Raw genomic sequence first — 19253 nt, forward strand, 5'->3', positions numbered from 1 at the left:
CCCGTGGGCTCATACTAATAACAATAATAATAAGGTCTAATATATTCAATTCAAGAAACCATAAAATATCATAATGCACCTTGTGTGTTTTTAAGGACGTATGTGTATATATGTAACATATATGGACCTAAAGTTGGATATTTATGGGCTTAAAATGTTCAGTTGAACATATACATCGTGTCGTGTTCAGAACGCGGTTCAACTCGGTTCAACACGGTTCAACGCGGTTCAACTCGACTCAACTCGGTTCAACTCGATACAACTCGGTTCAACTCGATTCAACTCGGTTCAACTCGACTCAACTCGGTTCAACTCGATTCAACTCGGTTCAACTCGGTTCAACTCGGTTCAACACGATCGGTTTTGTTGTCTCAGGTCAACACCCGGTCAACTCAGGTCAACAGTAGACAACGCCCGGACAACTCACGAGACCCGGTAACATTTAAACCAAGCGAATTTTAATTTCGTCGTTATTACATATTATATGTTACGCGAACTGAGCTCAACCTATAGAATTAGTTATTTATTTTATTTTTTATTTTTTTTGCACTCGATGAAAATTATATACATTGTTTGATGAATTGCCGTTGCGTGTTGATAAAAATATCGACACTTTGATTGTCGGGATCATCTAAACAGAGGAAACTCTGTCCGTTTTTCGTAAAATCTGTTATACGAAACATTTACAACGTCTATCGAAAGTTAAAATATATGTATATATATATTTTTTTATAAATTTAAAGTATATTTATTTTGGCGACGCCTTACGACTTACGCGACAAATTTATAACATTCATCCAAACGAGGAAGTATAATTAACGAAACTCAAAACTTATATAAAAAATATATTAATATAATTATTTATATTTATTTCAAAACACATTAAAACTTGAGTACGTACCATTTCATCTACGCCTTCTAACCGCGACGACTAACACGACTACGTAAATATATTTATATTTATGCATACAAATATATATATATATCCTAAACCACTCAGAAACTAAGTTGTTTCCGAGACTTAGTTTTATCCCGATTATAACAGGATCAAATAACCATAGATTGGTTATTCTAAATCAAAATAATAACACCTTCTTAGAATCGTTGAGTTAACGATTCGGTAGAGCTCGGACACGTAGTTTAACCACGTTTAAATTAGAAACTTATAAGTATTTTCCTTGTTAGGAATACTACAGTTGCACACTAGCTAATTCAAGTTCTTGGAACAACCTCATGGAAACACATGTAGTTAGCTTTGCACAAGGATATCAAGGTGTGTTCATAACCCCCACTTTTTACTGTTTTACATTTTTTTTATAAATGTTTTCGGGGGTGGAAAGACATGCAAGTTTTTACAAAAGCAAACACTATTTTGATGAACAAAAACACATATTTATAAACCATGTTGCAAATGAATTTCAACGAACTCCAAAGGTTTACGAAAGGTTTATACTAAACATACCGGTTCTACAAAACGTGCATGATTTTCATGACTAGTGACGGGAATGTCCTAGTTACTACAACGGGACTGGGTTGGTCTGCGTACGAAAAACGAGACAACCCAATGGGTTTATGTCCCCTTTTTCTTTTGAATATACATATTAACTAGGGTATGATTAAGTTATGGGATGAACTCTTAGATCATGTGAGCATAGGCTGTAACTGAGGTGCCATTAATCCTTTTGAGGACCAAGGAACAAATGTTAGATCTAATGGGTACGGGCGAGCCCCACTCACGGTCCAGGGGTGACCACTAGAGTGCTGTTGTGTCCATCGTCGAGAGTTCGACACTTAAATTGCCTATGTGGGTTGAGGACCTCCTATGTCGTCACATATATTAATGTCCTTGCAAAACATTAATAATCAAGATTTATTCTATGATTTTATATGGTATACCGAAGATATGTTCACAAATTATTTTAAGGATTTTAATTAAGTTGGTTTTTGTTCTAGTTTTACTAGAAAGTGTTTATAAAAGCATGTCAGTATATTCAATTCAAGAAACCATAAAATATCATAATGCACCTTGTGTGTTTTTAAGGACGTATGTGTATATATGTAACATATATGGACCTAAAGTTGGATATTTATGGGCTTAAAATGTTCAGTTGAACATACACATCGTGTCGTGTTCAGAACGCGGTTCAACTCGGTTCAACGCGGTTCAACTCGGTTCAACTCGATTCAACTCGGTTCAACTCGATTCAACTCGGTTCAACTCGATACAACTCGGTTCAACTCGGTTCAACTCGGTACAACTCGGTTCAACTCGGTTCAACTCGATTCAACTCGGTTCAACTCGGTTCAACTCGGTTCAACGCGGTTCAACATGGTCAGTTTTGGTGTCTCATGTCAACACCCGGTCAACTCAGGTCAACAGTAGTCAACGCCCAGACAACTCACGAGACCCGGTAACATTTAAACCAAGCGAATTTTAATTTCGTCGTTATTACATATTATATGTTACGCGAACTGAGCTCAACCGATAGAATTAGTTATTTATTTTTATTTTTTTTGCACTCGATGAAAATTATATACATTGTTTGATGAATTGCCGTTGCGTGTTGATAAAAATATCGACACTTTGATTGTCGGGATCGTCTAAAAACAGAGGAAACTCTGTCCGTTTATCGTAAAATCTGTTATACGAAACATTTACAACGTCTATCGAAAGTTAAAATATATGTATATATATATTTTTTATAAATATAACGTATATTTATTTTGGCGACGCCTTACGACTTACGCGACGAATTTATAACATTCATCCAAACGAGGAAGTCTAATTAACGAAACTCAAAACTTATATAAAAAATATATTAATATAATTATTTATATTTATTTCGAAACACATTAAAACTTGAATACGTACCATTTCATCTACGCCTTCTAACCACCGCCAACTAACACGACTACGTAAATATATTTATATTTATGCATACAAATATATATCTATCCTAAACCACTCAGAAACTAAGTTGTTTCCGAGACTTAGTTTTATCCCGATTATAACAGGATCAAATAACCATAGATTGGTTATTCTAAATCAAAATAATAACACCTTCTTAGAATCGTTGAGTTAACGATTCGGTAGAGCTCGGACATGTAGTTTAACCACGTTTAAATTAGAAACTTATAAGTATTTTCCTTGTTAGGAATACTATAGTTGCACACTAGCTAATTCAAGTTCTTGGAACAACCTCATGGAAACACATGTAGTTAGCTTTGCACAAGGATATCAAGGTGTGTTCATAACCCCCACTTTTTATTGTTTTACATTTTTTTATAAATGTTTTCGAGGGTGGAAAGACATGCAAGTTTTTGCAAAAGCAAACACTATTTTGATGAACGAAAACACATATTTATAAACTATGTTGCAAATGAATTTCAACGAACTCGAAAGGTTTACGAAAGGTTTATATTAAACATACCGGTTCTACAAAACGTGCATGATTTTCATGACTAGTGACGGGAATGTCCTAGTTACTACAACGGGACTGGGTTGGTCTGCGTACGAAAAAACGAGACAACCCAATGGGTTTATGTCCCCCTTTTCTTTTGAATATACATATTAACTAGGGTATAATTAAGTTATGGAATGAACTCTTAGATCATGTGAGCATAGGCTGTAACTGAGGTGCCATTAATCCTTTTGAGGACCAAGGAACAAATGTTAGATCTAATGGGTACGGGCGAGCCCCACTCACGGTCCAGAGGTGACCACTAGAGTGTTGTTATGTCCATCGTCGAGAGTTTGACACTTAAATTGCCTACGTGGGTTGAGTACCTCCTATGTCGTCACATATATTAATGTTCTTGCAAAACATTAATGATCAACATGTTCATAGACGCATTACATACCTACTTATAAACTGAACTTTCAAATGTTTTTAAGATTCATTTGATGTAAACTCACAAATACATGGATTTACATACTTTGGTAACGTTTTTCAAATTATACCTAAGTAAGAGGACACGCTGATCCTGCTTACAAAGGTTCGTTTGGGCTCGGCCCATTCTCTCTCGTGCAATGCACAAAGACTCTTGTGGGCTAGACCCACAATTTTTCTTATATCATGCCAAGAAAATAATTTTACTATATTTTTTCAACAACTTTTAAACCGGTAAACAAAAAGATTTGTTTAAAATCTTTTTCAAAACAAACTATGAACTCGCTCAACTTTATGTTGATTTTTCATATGTTCTTTCTCAGGTTGCATTTTCAAAACTATGGAACGGTAGGAATAGGAGAACCCATGGGAATTCGAGTAATTAGCAGGCGTTCAATTTCTAGAAGTCTTAGAGTATTTGCTTCCGCTGTGAAATGAAGATACCGGTCCAGTCACGCCAGCTCTGATATTTCGGGGTGTGACATCTGATTTACTTTATTTCTTTATTTATATATACCTATTTAAAAACAAAAATTTTCTCCATATTTGGTTAGATTAGACGTCGACGATATTCTAGTATTAAAAGCTCTTGTGTCCTTGGACGACCTTGGTATCTTACCATCACTATATGACGCCAACGATGGGTACACTTGCCCTAGCGCGTTGTAGAGAGTGATAGTTTTATATCATGTTTTAAAAATTTAATGCTTGATTCAAGTGTAAAAAGGTACTAAAAATACATTAAAAATCTGTACACACTCCGACACGTCAGCGATCACAAGGAAAGTGTGGGAGTTGGTGCATTTAGTGTAACAAATTTTGGACGTGGTGCAACAATGGGCTGCTAGTCGATGGTTAGGATTAGAAGAGGGGGAGGGATAGATGCGACCACAAAGAAAGCATGGGGTGGAGGCTTGGGTTGTTTATTTATAAAATTTGTGTTTTTATTTTGTTTTAAGGGTAAACATGTAATTTTACATCCACCTAATAGATTTCCATAATAGAATTTCAAGAACGTAGAATGTTAAGTAGCATGAAAAATAAAGACTATAACCATAATCTACTACTTCTAATAAAACAAAATAATTTTTAGCCACTTGTCATAATCTTAACCTATTAGTTGACACTTGGCATTAGACTAATACCTATTTTGTTCTATTGACCGCCAAAACCACATTCACGCTTCTTTTCTTTTCCTTCTTCTTTCTTTTCCTCACACGCTATTCTTTCATCTGCTCCGCTTCAAACCCTAATAGTCATCTACTCTCTTTATGGCGATTTTTCAGAAAACCTAAATCTCATCCCGTCGCTTTTGAACATCGAATTAGGGTTTTTGACGAATACTTTCTTCTCCGCAGACGGTGCATATCTTCAAAATAATCTTCAAATCAAGGTTAGATCATCGTTCATATGTTTGATTTTGATTGTTTTTATATTTGATTTTGTTCGTTCATATGTAGGTTTCTGTCACTCGATTCCTTACAATCACCAACCCTATTTCTCAGCCGTAATAGACATTGGCGTTTTCAACGTTGGTGATTTCATCAGAAGATTTTATTTACATCGGTATGATCTTGATCCTGGTATGTTTATCTGAATTGTTCAATTGTTTTTTCAATCCAAAATTTCTATAGATGCTGATGATTTCATCTACAATTCCTTATTTTCCCATTCAATTATTTCTCGATAGATTTTTGGGCCAACATTCATCCATTAATCTTCATCGTTGTCTTCTTCTTCATCATCTCAAAATTCCTAATTTTCAAACAGTAGCATAAAAACCCACTTCTTCCCTCTCCAAATTTGCATTTTTGGTTATCAAATTCGTATGTTATTTCGTCAAATTTGAGAAATCAAATTTCCAGTTTGTGTTCAGATTAGGATTGAATTTTGGATTCTATTTGCGAAATTTTTGCTTTAAACCGGTGAATTTTGACGTATTGATCTGAATTGAATTAGGGTTAGGATTATAATTAGGGTTTAGATAGTTTTTTGTATGAAGAATTTTGATGTGAATATGTGATTAACATTGAAGGTGTTAATGAGTAAGTAACGTTTGATTATCACTAACATGCACACAAGATTGGTGATTGATTTGTATTTTATTAATTTGTAGATCAATTCGAGGCAATAAATGATGAAGGAATGCCATTAAGCTATATATATACAGGTATATTTTTCAAAAGTAAAAGAAAAATATACATGTCTATGGCAGAGGAAAGCTTGAGATAAAAGAAACATGAGATACTGAATTCATGAGAAATATATATAGCTTAATCAAGGTCAAGTTCATAGCAGTTACCAGTTGTCAATGGCAGCCACTTTGCTAGAACTTTTCTTTTTGTTCATTGTGCTATGCTTCTTCCTCCAAATCCATAGGAAAAAACCAGCAACCAATAACAATCTGCCACATGGAAGCTTCGTATGGTCGTTTTTAGGTGAAACCATAGAGTTCGTCCGTACACAAAGACATGGAGCTCTGGAGAAATTCATGAGAAATAGAATGGAGAGATATGGAAGTCCTATGGTTTTCAAAACATCGTTGCTCGGCCACCATATGGCTGTCTTTTGTGCGCATGAGGGGAACAAGTTTTTGTTTGGAAACGAGAACAAACTGGTGGCGTCGTTGGCCCGAAGCAATCCAGATGATGTTTGGTAAATGCTTAAATACAAGCCACAGAGATGAAGCCCTATATATATATATATCCATGCAAGAAACCAATGGCTTAAGTGGTGGATACGTATTCATGTGCTCTTTTTAGCAAAAACAATCGGAACGAACATTATTGGCCGCTTTTCAAGTAACGTTTATACATATGGTTCTGGCTGATAACATTTTTGGTGCCATCCATTGTGTTGGGAAAGCTTACTGATGGAATCCAGCTTTGAGAGGGCCTAATTGAATTCGAGTTGGGCACTGGTTGGGTGATTAAAGGTTTGAGAACAACTGCCTTTAATATGTTTACTGAAGGTTCGTGTTTGTCAAATACCAAACTGAAGTGTTTACAATAGCATATTTTCAGTTTATTGCATTTTTTTATTTTATTTTTCATTTGTGTATCGTTCTCTCTTCGAGATGGACAGGTAAGCGTGGTGAAGTGTGGTGAAGGGAATAAAGGACCTGGGAGTTAAATGTAGCGCAGCTGGTTTTTGCAAAGATTACTAAATGGGTCATTTGACTACAGGAATGGTCGTTTGACTAGACATACATGGTTAGAGGACTCGTGCTCGACAAAATAAGAGGAAATATACTGAAGGTTCGTGTTTGTCGAATACCAAACTGAAGTGTTTACTGTAGCATATTTTTAGTTAATTACATTTTTTTATTTTATTTTTTATTTGTGTATCGTTCTCTCTTCGAGATGGACAGGTAAGTGTGTTGAAGTGTGGTGAAGGAAATAAAGGTGCTGGGAGTTAAATGTAACACAGTTGGGTTTTGCAGAGATTACTAAATGGGTCGTTGACTACTGGAATAGTCGTTTGACTAGACATACATGGTTAGAGGACTCGTGCCCAACAAAAAAAGAGGAAATATACTGAAGGTTCGTGTTTGTCAAATACCAACTGAAGTGTTTACAATAGCATATTTTTAGTTAATTGCATTTTTTTATTTTATTTTTTATTTGTGTATCGTTCTCTTTTCGAGATGGACAGGTAAGTGTGGTGAAGTGTGGTGAAGGAAATAAAGGACCTGGGAGTTAAACGTAGTGCAGCTGGTTTTTTGCAAAGATTACTAAATGGGTCGTTTGACTACAGGAATGGTCGTTTGACTAGACATACATGGTTAGAGGACTCGTGCTCGACAAAATAAGAGGAAATATACTGAAGGTTCGTGTTTGTCGAATACCAAACTGAAGTGTTTACTGTAGCATATTTTTAATTAATTACATTTTTTTATTTTATTTTTTATGTGTGTATCGTTCTCTCTTCGAGATGGACAGGTAAGTGTGGTGAAGTATGGTGAAGGAAATAAAGGTGCTGGGAGTTAAATGTAACGCAGTTGGTTTTTGCAAAGATTACTAAATGGGTTGTTAACTACTGGAATGGTCGTTTGACTAGACATAAATGGTTAGAGGACTCGTGCTCGACAAAAAAAGAGGAAATATACTGAAGGTTCGTGTTTGTCAAATACCAAACTGAAGTTTATATGTTATACCTTTTATCTCTTAACTGTTGCAAAAGTCGCATGAGCAGAATAATGAGGTGGGTTATGAATAAAAGCCGACATCTGTAAGGTAAAAAAACACATTGGTCAGTATAGTCACTTGTGTCAAGCTCGAATTTAGATGGTAATTGGTCAGGATTGTAACTTCCAATTGGCTCCAAGCTGGATTAGAATTTTGATCTTTAAACTTGGTTTTATTTACTCTTTAAGATTGAGTTGTTTGCATTTACAAAGGTTAATTTAATGGAACATAGGCCATGTGTTGTTGCAACGGTAGCCGTCTTATTAGCTTGTGACGATCAGTCAACAAGAAACACTCTTGAATTGTCGTTTGACTACTGGAATGGTCGTTTGACTAGACATACATGGTTAGAGGAATCGCGCTCAACAAAAAAAGAGGAAATATACTGATATACTGAAGGTTCGTGTTTGTCAAATACCAAACTAAAGTGTTTACAATTGCATATTTTCAGTTAATTGCATTTTTTTATTTTATTTTTTATTTGTGTATCGTTCTCTCTTCGAGATGGACATGTAAGTGTGGTGAAGTGTTGTGAAGGAAATGAAGGACCTGGGAGTTAAACGTAGCCTAGCTGGTTTTTGCAAAGATTACTAAATGGGTCGTTTGACTAGACATACATGGTTAGAGGACTCGTGCTCGACAAAATAAGAGGAAATATACTGAAGGTTCGTGTTTGTCGAATACCAAACTGAAGTGTTTATTGTAGCATATTTTTAGTAAATTACATTTTTTATTGTATTTTTTATTTGTGTATCGTTCTCTCTTCGAGATGGACAGATAAGTGTGGTGAAGTGTGGTGAAGGAAATAAAGGTGCTGGGAGTTAAACGTAATGCAGTTGGTTTTTGCAGAGATTACTAAATGGGTTATTGACTACGGGAATGGTTGTTTGACTAGACATACATGGTTACAGGACTCGTGCTCGACAAAAAAAAGAGGAAATATACTGAAGGTTCGTGTTTGTCAAATACCAAACTGAAGTGTTTACAATAGCATATTTTAGTTAATTACATTTTTTTATTTTATTTTTTATTTGTGTATCGTTCTCTCTTCGAGATGGACAGGTAAGTGTGGTGAAGGAAATAAAGGTGCTGGGAGTCAAACGTAGCACAGTTGATTTTTGCAGAAATTACTAAATGGGTCGTTTGATTACTGGAATGGTCGTTTGACTAGACATACATGGTCGTTTGCTCTTTGTAGCAAAAATAATCGGAACGAACATTATTGGCCGCTTTTCAAGTTACGTTTATACATATGGTTCTGGCTGATAACATTTTTGTTGCCATCCATTGTGTTGGGAAAGCTTACTGATGGAATCCAGCTTTGAGAGGGCCTAATTGAATTCGAGTAAGGCACTGGTTAGGTGATTAAAGGTTTGAGAACAACTGCCTTTAATATGTTTATATGTTATACTATTATCTCTTAACTGTTGCAAAAATCGTATGAGCAGAATAATGAGGTGGGTTATGAATAAAAGCCGACATCTGTAAGGAAAAAAAACACATTGGTCAGTATAGTCACTTGTGTCAAGCTCGAATTTAGATGGTGATTGGTCAGGATTGTAGCTTCCAATTGGCTCCAAGCTGGATTAGAATTTTGATCTGTAAACTTGGTTTTATTTACTCTTTAAGATTGAGTTGTTTGCATTTACAGAAGTTAATTTAATGGAACATAGGCCATGCGTTGTTGCAACGGTAGCCGTCTTATTAGCTTGTGACGATCAGTCAACAAGAAACACTTTTGAATTGTCGTTTGACTACTGGAATGGTCGTTTAACTAGACATACATGGTTAGAGGAATCGCGCTCGACAAAAAAAGAGGAAATATACTAATATACTGAAGGTTCGTGTTTGTCAAATACCAAACTAAAGTGTTTACAATAGCATATTTTTAGTTAACTGCATTTTTTATTTTATTTTTTATTTGTGTATCGTTCTTTCTTCGAGATGGACAGGTAAGTGTGGTGAAGTGTTGTGAAGGAAATAAAGGACCTGGGAGTTAAATGTAGCGCAGCTGGTTTTTGCAAAGATTACTAAATGGGTCGTTTGACTACAGGAATGGTCGTTTGACTAGACATACATGGTTAGAGGACTCGTGCTCGACAAAATAAGAGGAAATATACTGAAGGTTCGTGTTTGTCGAATACCAAACTGAAGTGTTTACTGTAGCATATTTTTAGTTAATTACATTTTTTTATTTTATTTTTTATTTGTGTATCGTTCTCTCTTCGAGATGGACAGGTAAGTGTGGTGAAGGAAATAAAGGTGTTGGGAGTTAAATGTAACGCAGTTAGTTTTTGCAGAGATTACTAAATGGGTCGTTGACTACGGGAATGGTCGTTTGACTAGACATACATGGTTAGAGGACTCGTGCTCGACAAAAAAGAGGAAATATACTGAAGGTTCGTGTTTGTCAAATACCAAACTGAAGTGTTTACTGTAGCCTATTTTAGTTAATTACATTTTTTTATTTTATTTTTTATTTGTGTATCGTTCTCTCTTCGAGATGGACAGGTAAGTGTGGTGAAGGAAATAGAGGTGCTGGGAGTTAAACGTAGCGTAGTTGGTTTTTGCAGAGATTACTAAATGGGTCGTTTGATTACTGGAATGGTCGTTTGACTAGACATACATGGTTAGACGACTCGTGCTCGACAAGAAAAGAGGAAATATACTGAAGGTTCGTGTTTGTCAAAAACCAAACTGAAGTGTTTACACTAGCATATTTTCAGTTAATTACATTTTTTATTTAATTTTTTATTTGTGTATCGTTCTCTCTTCGAGATGGACATGTAAGTGTGGTGAAGTGTGGTGAAGGAAATAAAGGTGCTTAAAAGTTAAACGTAGCGCAGTTGGAGTTTGCAAAGGACATAATATTTATACGTACAAGATGCAAAACCATATTCATATCTGAATATTTATAAAAGATGCCTCTTTTTCTCTTAAATGTCTTTAAGTAATTGGTTTAGTGTGCTTGACATTGTAACTGATTTTTGCTACTGGATTTTTTAGAGATTACTAAATGGGTTGTTTGACTAGACGTACATGGTTAGAGGACTCGTGCTCAATAAAAAAAGAGGAAATATACTGAAGGTTCGTGTTTGTCTGTCAAATACCAAACTGAAGTGTTTACAGTAGCATATTTTCAGTTAATTACATTTTTTATTTCATTTTTTATTTGTGTATCGTTCTCTCTTCGAGATGGACAGGTAAGTGTGGTGAAGGAAATAAAGGTGCTTAGAAGTTAAAGGTAGCGCAGTTGGAGTTTGCAAAGGACATAATATTTATGTGTACAGGATGCAAAACCATGTTCATATCTGAATATTTATAGAAGATGCCTCTTTTTCTCTTAAATATCTTTAAATAATTGGTTCAGTGTGCTTGACATTGTAATTGATTTTTGCAACTGGTTTTTGCAGAGATTACTAAATGGGTTGTTTGACTAGACATACATGGTTAGAGGACTCGTGCTCGACAAAAAAAGAGGAAATATACTGAAGGTTCGTGTTTGTCAAATACCAAACTGAAGTGTTTACAGTAGCATATTTTCAGTTAATCACATTTTTTTTATTTTATTTTTTATTTGTGTATCGTTCTCTCTTCGAGATGGACAAGTAAGTGTGGTGAAGGAAATAAAGGTGCTTAGAAGTTAAACGTCGCGCAGTTGGAGTTTGCAAAGGACATAATTTTTATGTGTACAGGATGCAAAACCATGTTCATATCTGAATATTTATAAAAGATGCCTATTTTTTTCTTAAATGTCTTTAAATAATTGGTTTAGTGTGCTTGACATTGTAACTGAACATAGTGCAACTTCTTATTATTCTTAAACAGTCGGGCATGGCTTGCGGACAGTAATGGATAGAGATGGAAAGTAAGGGTCTAGGTGATTCAAGTATCACTGTTGGAGCCAGGATGGTATATGTGGTGGATTTTGTTGATTGATGTTCGGGGCACATTAACTCAGGTTGAGTGCTCGGTAAGGCTTTCCACTTTGTTGAAGAACCCAAAGGTGAAGTTAATACTTCAATTATTTATGAAGATAAGGAATATGTTTGCTCTATTTTTTAATTTTTTTGAAGGAACATACATCTTGGTTGATCTATCAGATAGAATGAATTGCATTATGAACACTTTTGATCCCATATAAATTCTTTTAATAGAAAATTGATATTTTGGGTTTCTATGCTTGAGATAACAATATTCCTTTTGTGAATATTTTATGAATACTTTAGATTTCTTTTGTTGAATACTTGTGATCCCATATTTCTTTTGATGAGTACTTGAAATCCCAATAATCTTTTTGTAAAGTGTGTGGTAATTTTATGTTGGTTTTAGCCGATATTTCGTTTAAGGACAGTACTTATGCGTTCACTTTGAAGCATTTAAACCGTGAATGAAACCTGTTTACATGCTATAAGTGGGAGCGAACTTGAGAAAACTTATATGTGAAGGAACACCAATAAACATCAGGAATAGTCCATAAGATGGTGCGTGATAGTTATGGTATAGAACACTAAGAAGCCTCAGGGATAGCCCATGAGGCTACACAACATACGTATCAACTATTATTTTAGGACTTTTCACTAGCCACACGGTTAGTGTGACACCCCGACCCATGGCGGAACTCCGGAAGCATCAAACCGGTACGAAATCCCGGAAGCATAAAACTAATAAACATTGTAATGGATACAAACACTATCCAAGTTCCTTAGAGATATTAGTTATGTAACATTCCAACGTGAATAACAAATAAGTTAGTCTTAAGATTATAAATAAGTTAATCGCATGATTATTTCGATTTTATTCTCAAACTTTAGTGAGATATTTTGTAGACATGTCAATTATTTCGATTTCATTCTCAAATTTTAACGAGATATTTTGTAGACATGTTAAAGGGTGGAATGTTTCTTTTATTTCAAATTGGGATCAATACCGGTGTTTCTTTTGTAGCATGGGCTGAACTTGAAGCGATAAAACGAAGGTATATTTTTGTCGTAGTGGGCCTTCAAAAGATATCATCCCTGGGTATATTAATATGAATTTAAATAAGAATTTAGATATTGATGTTTATATAAACTTGATGTCAATCAAAAGATGAAAACATTGACCTTTCGTTGATTTATTAAAGGTTCACTGGTATGTAACTGGTTTTTGGAGAGGGAAGTGATCACTCTGTTCGGTTTTGGGTTTGTACCAGTTAGGGTCGTGTATTGTCTGTTTGGGACCTGTTTTAACCCTTAGACGTGAAGCCTAAGTTTGGAAAGGCCCAGAAAAAAATGATGATCTACATAGGCTTCAATGCCGGTAGATATTATATGTTTGTGTAAAGCCACCCGCGAAACTCGTGGGATCTTAGGCTAGTCTATCTACTATAATAAAAGAAACCAACTTTTAAACACGTGTCATTCATTGAAGGCATCCTCAAATATATACTTATTTTATATTAACTAAATAAATATATAATAAATTAATATTAAATCTTATCATACTTTAATAAAATATTATCCTCAAATCTAAATTGTTAATTTAATATATTTTTAAAACAAATACCTCTCTTTCCTACTTATCATATATTAAATATATAAATAATAAATTAATATTAAATGTTATCCTAATTTATTAAAGAGTTAATTACATAGTTAGTCCCTGTGGTTTGCACAAAGTAATATACTTAGTTACAAATAGTTTAAAATCACATTTTAGGGTATTAACTTTTCATTTTATAACGTCTGGAGGTATTAACATTATTTGTAGGTTTAAAATCACATTCTATTAGTACCCAAGTATGTTATTTTGTGCAAACCACAGGGACTAACTATGTTAATACCCTAGAATTTAATACCTCCAAACGTTACAAAATGAAAAGTTAATAACCTAGAAGGTGATTTTAAACCATTAGTACCTAAGTATGTTATTTTGTGCAAAACACAGGGACTAACTATGTAATTAACTCTTTATTAAAAATATAACTTTTTTTATTATTTGGTATACAAAATTATACTTATTCAACTCGTGTAAAACGCGGAGTTTTTAAAAATTTAACTTTTATTATTTACTATACAAAGTTACATTTATATAACCCGTGTAATACACGAAGTTTTTAAAGAGATAATTTTTTTATCATCTACTATAATAAAAGAAACCAACTTTTGGACACGTGTCATTCGTTGAAGGCATCCTCAAATACATATACTTATTTTATATTAACTAAATAAATAAATAATAAATTAATATTAAATCTTATCATACTTTAATAAAATATTATCCTCAAATCTAAATTGTTAATTTAATATATTTTTAAAACAAATACCTCTCTTTCCTACTTATCTTATATTAAATATATAAATAATAAATTAATATTAAATGTTATCCTAATTTATTAAAAATATAACTTTTTTTATTATTTGGTATACAAAATTATACTTATTCAACTCGTGTAAAACGCGAGGTTTTTAAAATTTTAACTTTTATTATTTACTATACAAAGTTACATTTATATAACCCGTGTAATACACGAAGTTTTTATAGAGATAACTTTTTTATCATTTACTATAATAAAAGAAATCAACTTTTAGACACGTGTCATTCATTGAAGACATCCTCAAATATATATACTTTTTATATTAACTAAATAAATAAATAATAAATTAATATTAAATCTTATCATACTTTTATAAAATATTATCCTCAAATCTAAATTGTTAATTTAATATATTTTTAAAACAAATCCCTCTCTTTCCTACTTATCTTATATTAAATATATAAATAATAAATTAATATTAAATGTTATCGTAATATATTAAAAATATAAATTTTTTTATTATTTGGTATACAAAATTATACTTATTCAACTCGTGTAAAACGCGGGGTTTTTAAATATTTAACTTTTATTATTTACTATACAAAGTTACATTTATATAACTCGTGTAATAAACGAAGTTTTAAAAGAGATAACTTTTTTATCATTTAGTATAATAAAAGAAACCAACTTTTGGACGCGTGTCATTCATTGAAGGCATCCTTAAATATATATACGTATTTTATATTAACTAAATAAATAAATAATAAATTAATATTAAATCTTCTCATACTTTAATAAAATATTATCCTCAAATCTAAATTGTTAATTTAATATATTTTAAAACAAATACCTCTCTTTCCTACTTATATTATATTAAATATATAAATAATAAATTAATATTAAATTTTATCTTAGTTTATTAAAAATATAACTTTTTTTATTATTTGGTATACAAAATTATACTTATTCAACTCGTGTAAAATGTGGGGTTTTTAAAAATTTAACTTTTCTTATTTACTATACAAAGTTACATTTATATAACCCGTGTAATACACGAAGTTTTTAAAGATATAATTTTTTTATCATTTGTTATGTAAAATTAGATTTATTCAACACATGTAATAGACGGGGTTTTTAAGGATATAATTTTTTTTATTATTTGGTCGATTTTTCAACCCGACTATACACGGGTTTTTTAAAGATACGACGTTTTTAGTATTTAATATACCGAATTACATTTATTTAATATGTGTAATACACATGGTTTTAAAGATATAACTCTTTTTTAGATCTATTCAACACGTGTACTATACGGGTTTTAAGGATGTAATTTTTTTCTCATTTGGTAGATTTATTCAACCCAATTATATATGGGTTTTTTAAAGATACGGCGTTTTTAGTATTTAGTATACAAAATTACATTTATTTAATCTGTGTAATACACATGGTTTTTAAAGATATAATTGTTTTTTAGATCTATTCAACACGTGTAATATACGGGGTTTTTAAGGATGTAATTTTTTTCTCATTTGGTAGATTTATTCAACCCGATTATACACGGGTTTTTTAAAGATACGGCGCTTTTTAGTATTTAGTATAAAAAATTACATTTATTTAATCTGTGTAATACACATGGTTAATTGATGAATGAAAGCATGAAGTAGGAAGTAAAGTATGAATGTGATATGAATTTGTTGATGTTTTTGTGTTAATTGATGAATGAAAGCATGAAGTAGGAAGTAAAGTATGAAACACTTGCATTATGCATAAATTGTGGCATGCACACCAAGTGTTTGATGAAATTCCTAGGTGAGATTAATAGATGAAATGGTATGCAAGCAATGGATGAAATCGTATAATATGGGGATATGATGTATTTGATGATAAGTAAACATGAGAAATCTTTTTTTAGATGGAATTCATGTAGGATTTGGTTGGCCATGTTATTTGGTAAAAGTATGCATTAGAATATTGTACTCTATGTTAGAGTGGTATGATGTTTACTACATGTTTGAATAATTGCTTAATCAAAATTGATAAGTAAAAGTACTCTAAATGTGAAGCATATGAGATCATTAGAACATGATGAAGTTAGAATGATATTGGGTTGTTAAGCATATATCATGGTGTTAGTTGTAGAATTATGTTACTAGAATGAACGGAATTGAATATGTTTGGTGTGTGCATATAAGTAGATGATCATGTGGTTGTATGCTTATTGTATCGTGAGTATGAAATGTATATAGTGTCATTAGTATGGTCTACTATAATGACATGGATGTATGAGGTTAACTCGAAAGTTCATATGATAAATTGTTGACTTTCTGAAAGTCAACTGTGCATAAGTAGGAATGTTAGACTTTTGTCACACTTGTAATATTATAGAAAGTCATATGATGCGTGTTATATCCATATGTGTTATATGTGATGACGTGATGAATTATATGAGTTTGAAAAGATTGACTTGTGGAAATATGCCTTATGCTTGTTGGAATTGACTAATGAAAGTCAAATGTGAAACATGAACTTGATATGATCGTTAATATGTACAATCATGTATGCTAACAAGAATGTGAATGCGATGACATGAAAGTATAGGGATCATGTCAAGATAGATGGAAGCATGGAAGGCTAACAGGTCAAAAGGAGGTGAGGAAACGGATGCGAATACGGACACTTAAGGTAAGTGATTTCCAGAATCACTTCTTATTTATAAATTAAGTTTGGTATGTTGTATATAGGGAACCAAGTAAGAATTTACGGGTAAGGGTAAGTACCAAGGTAAGTTCATATGAACTTCGTCTATCCTTAATGTAAATGAAGATGATAGTTTCATCGTGTTAATGGAATGTTCATCATGTTGCTGGATGCTCATCATGTTAATGGAATGTTCATTATGTTGCTGAATGTTCATCGTGTTAATGGAATGTTCATTATGTTGCTGAATGTTCATCGTGTTAATGGATTGTTCATTATGTTGCTGAATGTTCATCGTGTTAATGGAATGTTCATTATGTTGCTGAATGTTCATCGTGTTAATGGAATGTTCATTATGTTGATGGAATGTTCATTCTGTTGCTGAATGTTTATCGTGTTAATGGAATGTTCATTATGTTGCTGAATGTTCATCGTGTTAATGGAATGTTCATTATGTTGTTGAATGTTCATCGTGTTAATGGAATGTTCATCGTGTTAATGCAATGTTCATTATGTTGCTGAATGTTCATCATGTTAATGGAATGTTCATTATGTTGCTGAATGTTCATCGTGTTAATGGAATGTTCATTATGTTGCTGAATGTTCATCATGTTTGTTGGAAGTTAGTCGGTTATGTTTTTTTTTTTTTTTTTTTTTTTTTTTTGTAATTGCATTGATTTGTGTTGATATGTTTATAGATAAGGCTCAACTTACAAATAGGTGAATGTGACTTGTATGTATGTATGTATGTAGATATGGAACTGTAGCGTGTGTAAGTCGTGTGAACTTGTATGTACGTGCATATGAATGAGATATGTATGAATGTACTTAGATATATGAAAATGTGTACACGTGTTGTAATCTAATGATTGTAGATCACTGGTATACGTATACGTGAAGATGTGGGTTTTCAATATGTTTGAGATTACGTACTCCTAACCATGTTACTATTGAGAATGAAATAAATGGAATGCAGGTATGGGAATGCCGGACCCTCGAGGAATTGAATAGGTTTGTAGTGTTCGCGAGCCCGGGATGACATGTCAATTTGAGCCTAATGCACACATCCTCACCTGACATTTATGCAAGACGTTGGTTCCACATTCAAGTGCATTTTTGGTTTGATTAAAAAAAATTTTGTGTATATGTATTATCGATTGCTATTACAGGACAAAGATTGTAGCTTCCGCCAACAAAGTTTCGCGACGGTGGAATGACAAGAGGCATCAACGAGAACGATACAGTCACATATTAAAGTTGTTAAGCAAGGGGATGCAGTGTGGGGTGTACATGTAGGTAGTGTGGCGAGTGGCGGAATCCGACGAAGATGGGTTATGCTTTAGCCAATTGTCTTCCACATAGCATGTCTAATTTTACACCTGTGCTCGAATGTTGAGGTTCCCCTACCTTGAACTTCTGTCAGCTAAGCAGAACTGTTTTTAACTTAAAGTCCATTGACTATAATTACTTGATAGAGCTTATTTATGTGAAATACCTTTTCTTTTGATTCTTCTTCTTGCATAGTTGCATGTAAGAATACTAAGGGGTGTTTGGTTCGCAGGAATTCAATGGAATTTAAGAAAATTGGAATTTGAATTCCATCACTTAACATGTTTGGTTCACATAATTTGATGGAATTGGAATCCCAATTAATTAATGTGATCAAAAGTGTCATTACACGAACACTATTACAACCATGGTTATAGATATAGATAAAAAGATGAGTTAAATGCCATTTTAGTCTCTATGGTTTGAGCCATTTTGGCAGTTTAGTTCAAACATTTTATTTTTCATTTGTGGGTCCAAAAAGGTTTCACCGTTGCCACTTTAGTCCACTAGGTTAACTTCATCCATTTTTTATGTTAACGAAAAGGGCAATTCGGTCATTTTATATGTAATTCTGTTAACAAGAAGGGTAATTCGGCCATATAAAATGACCGAATTGTCTTTCTCGTTAACAGAAATAATGAATAAAGTCAATTCAGTATAATAAAATGGCAACGATTAAACCTTTTTAAACGCACATATGAAAAATAAAACTTTTAAATTAAACCGTTAAAATGACACACATTATACGATACTAAAATGAAATTTAACTCCAAAGATAACCTAAAAGTAGATCTATAAATAAACATATCTTTAACATGCGTAAAAAACACCTTGATGGCTGAAGCTCCTTGA

The 19253-nt window shown here is 33.0% G+C and overlaps 1 long non-coding RNA gene across 1 annotated transcript; it reads left to right on the plus strand.

Moving 5' to 3' along the window:
* The first annotated feature begins 4958 nt into the window (after positions 1 to 4958).
* On the plus strand, positions 4959 to 6047 carry LOC118492320. Its single transcript, XR_004893195.1, has 3 exons — positions 4959 to 5283; positions 5351 to 5456; positions 6007 to 6047. It is a non-coding gene; the product is annotated as an uncharacterized LOC118492320 (long non-coding RNA).
* Positions 6048 to 19253: the final 13206 nt, after the last annotated feature.

The sequence above is a fragment of the Helianthus annuus genome, chromosome 5 (genome assembly GCF_002127325.2).
Source record: "Helianthus annuus cultivar XRQ/B chromosome 5, HanXRQr2.0-SUNRISE, whole genome shotgun sequence".
NCBI lineage: Eukaryota > Viridiplantae > Streptophyta > Magnoliopsida > Asterales > Asteraceae > Helianthus > Helianthus annuus.